The sequence below is a fragment of the Alosa sapidissima genome, chromosome 11 (genome assembly GCF_018492685.1).
Source record: "Alosa sapidissima isolate fAloSap1 chromosome 11, fAloSap1.pri, whole genome shotgun sequence".
Classification (NCBI taxonomy): Eukaryota; Metazoa; Chordata; class Actinopteri; order Clupeiformes; family Clupeidae; genus Alosa; species Alosa sapidissima.
Genome location: NC_055967.1, coordinates 26880639 through 26890638, shown reverse-complemented (window position 1 = coordinate 26890638; position 10000 = coordinate 26880639). Strand labels below are relative to the sequence as shown.

Below are 10000 nucleotides of genomic sequence, written 5' to 3'. Positions count from 1 at the left end.
ACGTGGAAGATAAGTGGCATAAAAGATGTCCCTACCTTACTGTCTTCGACAAGTATGCCCCAGCAATGGGACAAGCCACGTGGAGAAAAAATATTACCAGAACCCGTCTCACAAATGGTTATTTCAAAACCTTTTAATCTTCAAAGGAAAAGGCGCCCCGTTATGGCCAAGTTTGTAGACAACAGGTATTATCAATGAACACAATAAGCGCAACATTAATGCAGAGGTGGCATGCCATGTTTAAATTAGGTTTGTGACATGACATTACTATAAAGAACAGAAAACAGAGCCACATGTTGTTGAAGAGTATAATTTTAATGACAGACCAAGGACCATTCAAAAACACACAGATAATATATACATAAATAAATATAAAGATTGAGTTGGTAGCAGCTTTACATATTTTAAGATTTGCGTTAATAAGCAATAAGTCAATATATGTACAAAAGGTGTAATTTAAGTTCTTATCTATTTTCAGAAAAATTACTGTTGAGAGTGAAGACATAAATGTATTGAAAAGACTAAAGACTAGCTCGATATCTTATCTGGTGGAAGACAACACAGCCACTACAAAGTTAGTTGTGACACCATTTGGACCAGCACCTGTTGGTTCACCTTCATCTTACCATGTAAGTAAAGTCCATGAGGCACTGGACCACAGCACCCCCTGTATACACTTTTATTTAATTAAGAAGTTGAAGAAATTAGTTAAAAAGCAACATACAAACCATATTTGGTTTACACATCCAAACAAGGAAAGGCCAATTCTGTTGCTTAAAATTTTGAAAGATTTAATTCGCGCTATAGCTCTTTCTACGTGAACACGGTGGCGAGCAATTTTCTCTGTGACTTTAATTTCTGCGTTGGTCATCTGACCAGTACTACTTGCAAAGGGGGGGATATTCAGGTGAAGCCCAAGTTCCCCCACTTCCTCCTCTATCCTAAACCCTTTGTCAGCCATGAGACCATCCCCTACATTAATCTTCCCCTCTGTGATCAAATCTTTTAATGTTTGTAGAAGCCCACTTTGACGAGTGAGATCTTTGTCTGATATTCCTCCTGTAAAAAGCATCGAAGCAAAGATGACTCCACCCCTTGGTTCTATCCCAACCAGTCCTTTTAGTGTGTTGCAAGACTTGTAATCACTGTAACACTGACTCTGACGAGTCATGGAGCTGGGGCGCTGAATTTTAATCTCGGTTGTATCAAGTATGAGTAAAGTATTTGGGAATTATTTTTTAAAATTGTCTGGCATCATTTCAATAATTGTATCACGATGTGGCCACATGTTGATGGAGGAGCATCTAAAAAACATATAGTTTATCCAATTGTTAAAAAGAGAACTTGCGTCTTGGTGTGAAATTTTAAATAAAGTTGCCTATGTGCATGAAATCAAAACTCTGTCTTAATTTGATCAAAACCAAAAGAAGCTGATCTTCCATTGACATCCTATTCTGAGAACCTACATTTCGGGTCATAGTAAAGGGTAACACACGAGCCCTGACAGGGATTAGGAAGTCATAAAGAACTTCAAATTGTTCGCCTGTAAATCCAGTGTAATACACAAAACTGTCCTTGCTATGTTGTAGGAACGACACACCAAAATCTTCTCTTCGTTCTTCTTCCTTGTTCGTTTGTGTTGCTCGTTCACGCAGAAGTGCCTCATTTTCAATTATCAATTTGGCCACCTGCATCTTTAGTGTATCATTTTCAGCAGCCAACGCCAGCATGTCCAACAGTCCAGATCCTGAAATGATATGGTGAAATCTAAATGTAAGTTAAGACAACAATTATTTCCATTTTCAGGGACCACTTATTGAAGCAATACATCAGCCTTTAGATGCAGAGACCTGTGGGAATTTTGATTATCCAACAGAGGAACACATTGACAGCATCATGAAGGAGGAGCTGAGTAAATACAGCAATGACTGGACCGCCATAACTAAGGCTGAGGCCAATCAACTGGAAAGCAACACTAGATTACAAAATGAATGTAATATTTGGCACAAAGAAAGACAAAAACGAATAACAGCATCTAATTTTGGAGCAATTATGAACAGGAAAAAAGACTAATGAAAGTTTTCTGCGAAACACCTTCAAAAACTCAAATTTCAAATCAAAACCTACATCATACGGCCAGGTCAACGAAAAGGTAGCAAAAACAATCTACATGAAAAAGAGAGGATGCCACTTGCATTCAATTGGATTGGTTGTGAATCCACTCTGCCCATTCCTAGGAGCATCTCCAGATGGAGTTGTATGCAAGGATGGGCAGAGTGGACTCATTGAAATTAAATGCCCCTATGCTGCTAGAGATTTCACCGTCAGAGAAGCAATAGAAAAGGTTAAACTTTTCTGTTTGGAAATTGATGAGGGTGAAGACCAGATTTCACTAAAGAGGTCACACAATTATTTTTACCAAGTGCAAGGACAGATTATGATAACCGGTGCCCCCTACTGTGACTTCATAATTTACACCAGGAATGATTTCTTTGTTGAGCGCATATATCCAGACAGAGAGACTATGCTACATCTAATTACAAACTTAGGAAAGTTCTATGTGGAGCATTTCAAGGCCTTCTGCTGTAGAGAGTAGACAAAACAAGATGGCATACCATCATCGTCCTGGGTGTGTGGAGTAAGGTCCTGAGTGAGTGCAGCAGGGTCCTGGGTGTGTGGAGTAGGGTCCAGGGTGTGTGGAGTAGGCCCCTGAGTGAGTGCAGCAGGGTCCAGGGTGTGTGGAGTAGGGTCCAGAGTGTGTGGAGTAGGGCCCTGATGCTCCATGATGACGCTATGGAGATGCATCCATAAATGTTACTATTAACAGTATGTGACAGATTTGTACCACAGTATCTTTAATAAAGACATCATCTGTCATTGCATGTCCATTCTTAATTTCATTTAAGCTGAAAGACATCCTTACCTCATGGTTTCAGCAGTGGCACTCTTCCTGGGCGGCTGTGGCTCTTTTCGCAGCTTTGGTGGGCGCCTTACAGATGATGGACGATCAAAAGGTGATGCTGGTAGAGGGTCAGAGTGGTCTTGGGTCGGTTTGCCTTCAACAAAGTGCTGGTGAATGATGATAGAAATGCTGAGTTCACATGGTAAAGAACATTCATGCAACAATGTAGAGACCACAATATATAAAATATTCCACACCAACTGGCTTTGCAACTCGCAAAGCTTTAACATCAAAGGTTTAGGTAAACACGGTTATACGGCCATGGTAGCCTATGCTAGAGCTGGGAGCTTACTGCTAACAGACACCAATAACTTTAGACTAGAGTCACTAACCTGTTTTAGTGAATTACGCAGAGACAATTTAATTAGGCTAATATCCAATATCTAATGGTTAACGTTAAAAAGAAATACAACTCTGCAGTTATGATGATACAATCGACAGGTTTAAAGTTAACGAGCGTTGTTAGGACATAGTTCTAACGTTAAAACGTTAACGTTAACAACGGCAAACGTCTAGCTTCTAGTTAGCTAGCAGCTAACGTTACAACTATCGCTAACAAGCCTAGGCTGTTTGAGTTTACCTTAATGCCACACCATGATGCACAAAAACAATAATCTGTCCTACATCGATTTAGAATTGAAACGACTTACCTTTGAGCAAACGTAGAAATGTTTAGCTGTGCCGTGGTTTCTTAGTTTGTTGACGTTCAGCTGTTGATGTGGTCGTCCGCATAACTTTATCCAATGTAAACATTTTCCAATATCCTTAGCTGGCTTCGGGAAAGGGACAAAAATGACGTTTTCAACTCGGTCCTTATATCTGCTGTCAGTGTTGCAGGTGCCTTAACAACATCGTTTGACCATTTTATTAAAAACTAATGCCGAGGGGAAACCCTAAACAGCTGTGTTGTTGCCGTGATCGATGTCGGACAAAATGGTGGACATCCATGAACTCAGTATTAGGAGCATTCTGATTGGTCAGATTGTCTGTCAATGAAACGCTGGCGAAAGGTCAATTGTGAAGGAAGGTTGTTGAGATGGTCCAAGCTTAAGATTGTCATGGGATATTGAGCCTTAGTGAGGTATCCTTTGTGATGCTTGTATTTGATAAAGGTGACTTCAAAGGTTGTTTTAGTTTTATCATTTATTTGTCAGTGGAGGTTTTGTTTGTAGAGGAGACTCCCTTTGTCCTGTTTGAAGAAAAGGAGGGAGATTTAAAGGTGGAGTTGGAAAGGAGGTGGGATGGAGTGAGATGAAAGAAAGAAGAGGAGAGGGCGAGTGAAATAAGGAGGGAAAGGTGTGGAGGGAGGAGGGTGAGGACAGGAAAGACATGAGAATGGACAAAAGAGGAAGTGATGGATGTCAACAGGAGAGAAGGACACAGAAGAGAGATGAGTAGAAAAGAAAAAAGGATGGAAAGGAGATGAGGGGAGGAGGTAGGGCAGAGAAGAGAAGAGGAAGAGGGGAGGAAGAGGGGAGGAAAGAAGGAAAAGAGATAGAATCATGGAAATGAGAGGAGGAGAGAGAAGGAGATAGGGCAAAGAAGAGAAGGAGAGAGGAGGAGGTAAAAAAAGGGCAAAAAAGAGGAGAGAAGGAAGAGAAGAGAAGAGGGGAGGAGATAAAATGATGGAAATGAGAGGAGGAGAGGAGGAAGGGCAGAAAAGAGAGGAGGAGATGAGATAAAAGGATGGGAAGTGGAGAAGAGGGAGAAGAATAGAGCATGAGAGAGAGAGAGAGAGAGAGAGAGAGAGAGACTTTGACTTTTAAGGTTAAAAAAAAAAGGAAAAAAGAAAAAAAAGAAAACAAACAACCAGACAGACAGACCAACCTAGCTATCAGTCACCCATCATACGGCTCAAAACTTGAGCAGTAATTCCCCTCCTTCATCCAGTGCACAAATACAACCCTCAACCCCCCATGTTCCATTAAAAGTCTCAAGGTCACCAATTAGCTGATAGTACTTGTACTCAATCCTCAGCCTTGTGGCCAAGGATAGTTTTAACAAAGGCACCGGCTCTATTAAGCCTGTCCCCACCACCCTGTTCCTCCGGGACAGCCACACAGCCATCTTAGCCTGTCCGAAAAGAAAATTCAGAAGAACCACATGAGCCTTCCTAGCCACAGAGTATTTGGGACCAAAAATAAACAAACCCCATGAAAAAAAACTCCCCCAATCTCCCACACCACTCCTTCACTAAATCAAACAACCTCCTTAGCCTAGAGCATTCTACAATCAAATGTGGCAAAGTTTCATTCTCCCCACAGAAAACGCACTCTTCCCCTACCCCTGGCTCTAAGTGTGCTCTGTGTCTGTTCGTAGCTATTGCACCTTGTACAACTCTCCACTGGAGATCACCCATTCTTTTTTGAATGGGATACTTGTACATAGACCGCCAACTGCCTTTCGGAGAAGAACCCGGCCCCAAAAAACCCCACTACCTCGACTCCCTCACACCAGAGAGGGTCTGAAGATTCCTAACTTCCACACAGATGTGATAGAGTGCCTCTGAGAGAGAGAGAGAGTGAGAGAGACAGAGTGAGTGTGAGAGTGAGAGTACAAATTCTACTTCTCCGGGCTTGTGAAGATCTCATATCACACAGCTCCCATTCTCCCTACACACCCGCACGCACACACTGAGTGAGAGAGAGAAACATACTGTAGATAGAGACTAGCCTCACACTGAAATCAAGCAGCTATGTAATGGGGCTGCAGAGACCTACTACTGCAATGCTACAGTGTTTTAAATGTCCCGTGGTTCTTCTTTTACACTCCTTTAGGATGCTCCCCTTGTGTGTTTGCATAGGTCTGTATTAGTATGCTGTGTGTGTGTGTGTGTGTGTGTGTGTGTGTGTGTGTGTGTGTGTGTGTGTGTGTGTGTGTGTTTTAGTTAAACAAAGCACTCATCTTACACCCCAACATCTGGAATGCATCAACAAGCGTTTAAATGATCACAAGAGTTTCTGCAGCTGGTGCTTTAGGCCTGGGAAGTGTGTGTGTGTGTGTGTGTGTGTGTGTGTGTGTGTGTGTGTGTGTGTGTGTGTGTGTGTGTGTGTGTGTGTGTGTGTGTGTGTCTGCGTCTGTGTCTTTGTCTGTGTGTGTCTGTGCCTGTGCTATTGTTTGTGTGAACAGTTGTATGTGTATATTTGTTTTGTGTGTGAATGTGTATAGGAGTGTGTGTGTGAGGGAGCATGTGTGAGTGTTATGGCTCTGTAGTGACATTAATGGCTGTGGGTATCGAAAAAAGCCTTGCCTGGATTTAAATTTATTCATTTTCTTCTCTTTCCCCCCCTCAGGTTAATGTTCCATTTGTTTAAATCCCTGATCGATTAGGCCATTACAGAAAGTGATGTTGTTTTTGCTAATCTTTCAGTTCAATTGATTGAGAAGTCGAGCAATTAACACCAAGCTGCATTTTGGCTGTTTTCACCCTCTTTTTCTTTCTCTCCCTCTCCTTCTTTCCCTTCTCTCAGATTGCCTTTCTCTCTCTCTTGTCCTCCACCTCTTTCTCCTTTTCTCTCTTTTGTTCCTCCTCTTTCAAGTTCTCCCTGGGCATTCTGCAGTGACTCTGTGTTAGGGAGATCGCCATGGCGATCTGTATGAATGACATCCAGCTCAGTTCTGGTCAGTCACCCCGGTAACACTAAGCACCACTTTGTCTTGCCTTCGATCCTGACAGTGCACAATTAGCTGGCCTAATACCGCTCAATGACTGTAATCACAGGCTTTTGGAAAATGGCTGCATCTTTCATGGAGTCGCCGCTGACAAAAGGAGGGAGAGAGAGATGGAGGGAGAGAGGGAGAGAGAGAGAAAGAGAGAGACAGAGAGAGGGGCAGATGACGTGTTTTGTATTCCATGTTCTCTGTGTTACTTTTCTTCTTCTCTCCTTCATTCTTAGCTTGTTCCCCTCATGTCCACTCCTGTTGTCCTGACTTCCTGTTCCCCTCACGTCCACTCCTGTTGTCCTGACTTCCTGTTCCCCTCACGTCCACTCCTGTTGTCCTGACTTCCTGTTTCCCTCACGTCCACTACTGTTGTCCTGACTTCCTGTTTCCCTCACGTTCACTCCTGTTGTCCTGACTTCCTGTTCCCCTCACGTCCACTCCTGTTGTCCTGACTTCCTGTTCCCCTCACGTCCACTCCTGTTGTCATCTCTTCCTGTTCCCATCACGTGTACTCCTGTACTCCATCTCTTCTTCCTCTTCTCTTATTTTCCTGTTCTCATTTTAACGCACCTCTCACTCTCAGAGAGAGAAAAAGAGAGGGAGAGGTCTTTTTTTCACACACACACACCACACACACACACACACACACACACACACACACACACACACACACACACACACACACACATCTTACTCAGTCCTATGACTCACCAGCACTTGTTAAACACACATGTTCTCTCTGCACAAGATCCAAGGACTATGGTCACTGCTATGGTGTTCTATGTGCATGCTACTGGGCCTTCTATGTTGTTGTTTTTCCACACACACACACACACACACACACACACTCACACACACTAACACACACACTCACAAGTTGTCTTTAAGCCTGCTGAATTCTCTCACCTGAACATGTCAGGGTTGAATCAGTGTATGAGCCTGCTGTACAATATCCTTAACTCTGGCATCAGTTATTGAAGTCTCATATCTTCCTCTCACGCTATCCATGACACACACACACACACACACACACACACACACACACACACACACACACACACACATATACACTCACATTTTTTCATTATAGAAGGATATCTGTTTGTGAAAGAGAGTATGTGCATCTTGCAACCAAGCCAGAAACCAGTTTGATATTGTCATTCACTGTCATTCTCTTTCTCTCTCTCTCTCTCTCTCTATTTCACTCTCTCTGTATCTCTCACAGTAGTGTTTTATACAGCCATGAGAATGCAGCCGGTCCACCATGATTGATGAGTTTCTCTGGAGGCTGATCCCTCCCCTCCCCTCCCCTCCCCTCAGACTCTGATATTAATTCCCCCACAATCACAGCTCCAGCACAGGGCTGCCTAGACCATACAGGATATATTGTAGTGACCAGGCCAGATCTATGTGTTCCAGGTCATATGTATTCCAGCGAGCAGCTCAGATCATCCTCCACCTCCACCAGTCAGTGACCAGTCAAAATCACATGTTCTCCAGTGATCGCCCTACATATTTGTAGGTTACATGTAGGTTATGCAGTGCTACTTGTTCTGTGGTTCCTAGTGTGATGTTTAATATGCTTGTAACAGTAACTAGTGACCATGGTAATTTTGCCCAGTTACCCTTGGTATTTCAGGGGCCTGTGCATCTTCAGAAATATCCTGTCCTCTGTCTGAAGCTCATTAATTGGTCATTAAAATGGATATGCTCTGCCAACTCAAAGCCAGCTGGAGGGCGTCCAATGAAAAACTAATTAAACACCTTTCTTTGTGTGTGTGTGTGTGTGTGTGTGTGGGTGGGTGTTTTGTATGTAAATTAATGGTAAGACATATAAACACACCTATATTTACTTGTGTGTGCTAACTAAACACCTTTCGTTGTGTGTGTGTGTGCATGTGCTTGCATGCTTGTGCACTATACTTGCTTATGTGGCCTATGAGTGATTTGTCATGCATGTACTGCACAAGTATGCACCAGTCTTTGAGAGAAGGTTAGTGTGTGTGTGTGTGTGTGTGTGTGTGTGTGTGTGTGTGTGTGTGTGAGTGTGTCGGTAGGTACCCAGTAATGGATTGACAGCTGCTTTGCAAATCTAAAGGCGACAGGCGAAGTTAATCTACTCCATGCTGCTGCAGTGCCTCGTTGAAAAGCTTTTGATGAAATCGTCTCCCACCTCGGCCTCCACCCGCCTGCCCCCACCCACATAGACCTCCCTCCACCCGCACGCCTCTAATAGAGAACATGTGATTGCTGGCTAATACACAGAGATATCATCAATCTTCTGATTGCCAGCGCTCATTTTTTTTTTCTACAGTAAGTGCTTTACCCCACAAAGAGAGTTGCTAATAGAACATCTGTCCGGTACCCAGGAAATTGATTGTCAAATCCTGAAACCTGCCATGAGATCATAAAATTACTTTCATAATCCTTGACATTTTGAAAAGGAAGACTGTATGTCCATCTAAATGAAAATGCCAACCTGCTCTTAGATGCTTGTTTGTTGGACTAACTGTAAAAGTAGTGAGGAGATTGGAGGCTAATCAAGCCACGATATGTAGCATGCTAACCTTGTGGTGAATCTGTGGTAAGCTATGTAGCATGCTAACCCTGTGGTGGATCTGTGGTAAGGCGTAAATGCTTATTTCGGCTGGCTGGAAGTAAACTCCTCCGGGCGGTAGGCACTTAGCGATCACATGGGAGTTTGGAGAAGTGGCACAGCGCTTTGAAATAGACCTGGCTGGAAGCCTGGTGAAACCTGGCAGCGAGTTTGTAAATATTTATTTATTTGTTTATTTAATCATTTTGGAGGGGTAGTGATTTGGAATGATTATTGTTATTGTTCCTGTGTATGCAAATGAGACCCAGCATGAAGCTAATGATTGGCTTCCCCAGAGGAGTCTGGAGATTTTGATTGGATGGAGGCTCCACCAGTGCTCTTCTTGATTGGTGAAGCCAGACACTCATTCTGTGAGACCTAGAGCAACACAATCAGACAGATGGAGATGGAGATCCTCTCAGAAAGTGTGGGTGGCTATCACTTAGGGATATGATATCCCTATTGAGAGAGAGAGAGAGAGAGGGAGAGTGAGAGAGAGAGAGATAGAGAGAGACGACAGTAAGTGAGGAGATGTGACAGAGACAGAGAGGATGGGACAGATGGAGTTGGATAGACAGACAGGCACATGCACACACACACACACACACACACACACACAAACAGTGAGTCATTCCTCTGTGGAATTCTAGGTAAGGACAAGGCTCCAAGACTGACAAGACACTCTCATAGACTGACAGCCTTTTGACACACACGCACGCACGCAGGCACACACACACAAACACACACACACACACACAAGACAGAGTTTGATGTGACAG

General features: G+C 43.3%; 2 long non-coding RNA genes across 2 annotated transcripts in view; one reads left to right on the top strand and one right to left on the bottom strand.

The window, feature by feature from the left end:
- The window catches only part of LOC121724694, a 3355-nt gene extending 734 nt beyond the window's left edge, over nt 1-2621 (top strand). Inside the window, exons 3-5 of the long non-coding RNA XR_006035263.1 lie at nt 1-185; nt 479-629; nt 1807-2621. The exon at nt 1-185 is cut by the window's left edge and continues 49 nt beyond it. This is a non-coding gene — a long non-coding RNA (uncharacterized LOC121724694). The remainder of the gene's footprint in view (nt 186-478; nt 630-1806) is intronic.
- On the bottom strand, nt 213-3916 carry LOC121724691. Its single transcript, XR_006035260.1, has 4 exons — nt 3613-3916; nt 2924-3069; nt 2616-2791; nt 213-1747 (listed from the first exon to the last, which is right to left on the bottom strand). It is a non-coding gene; the product is annotated as an uncharacterized LOC121724691 (long non-coding RNA).
- Between the last annotated feature and the right edge of the window lie 6084 nt (nt 3917-10000).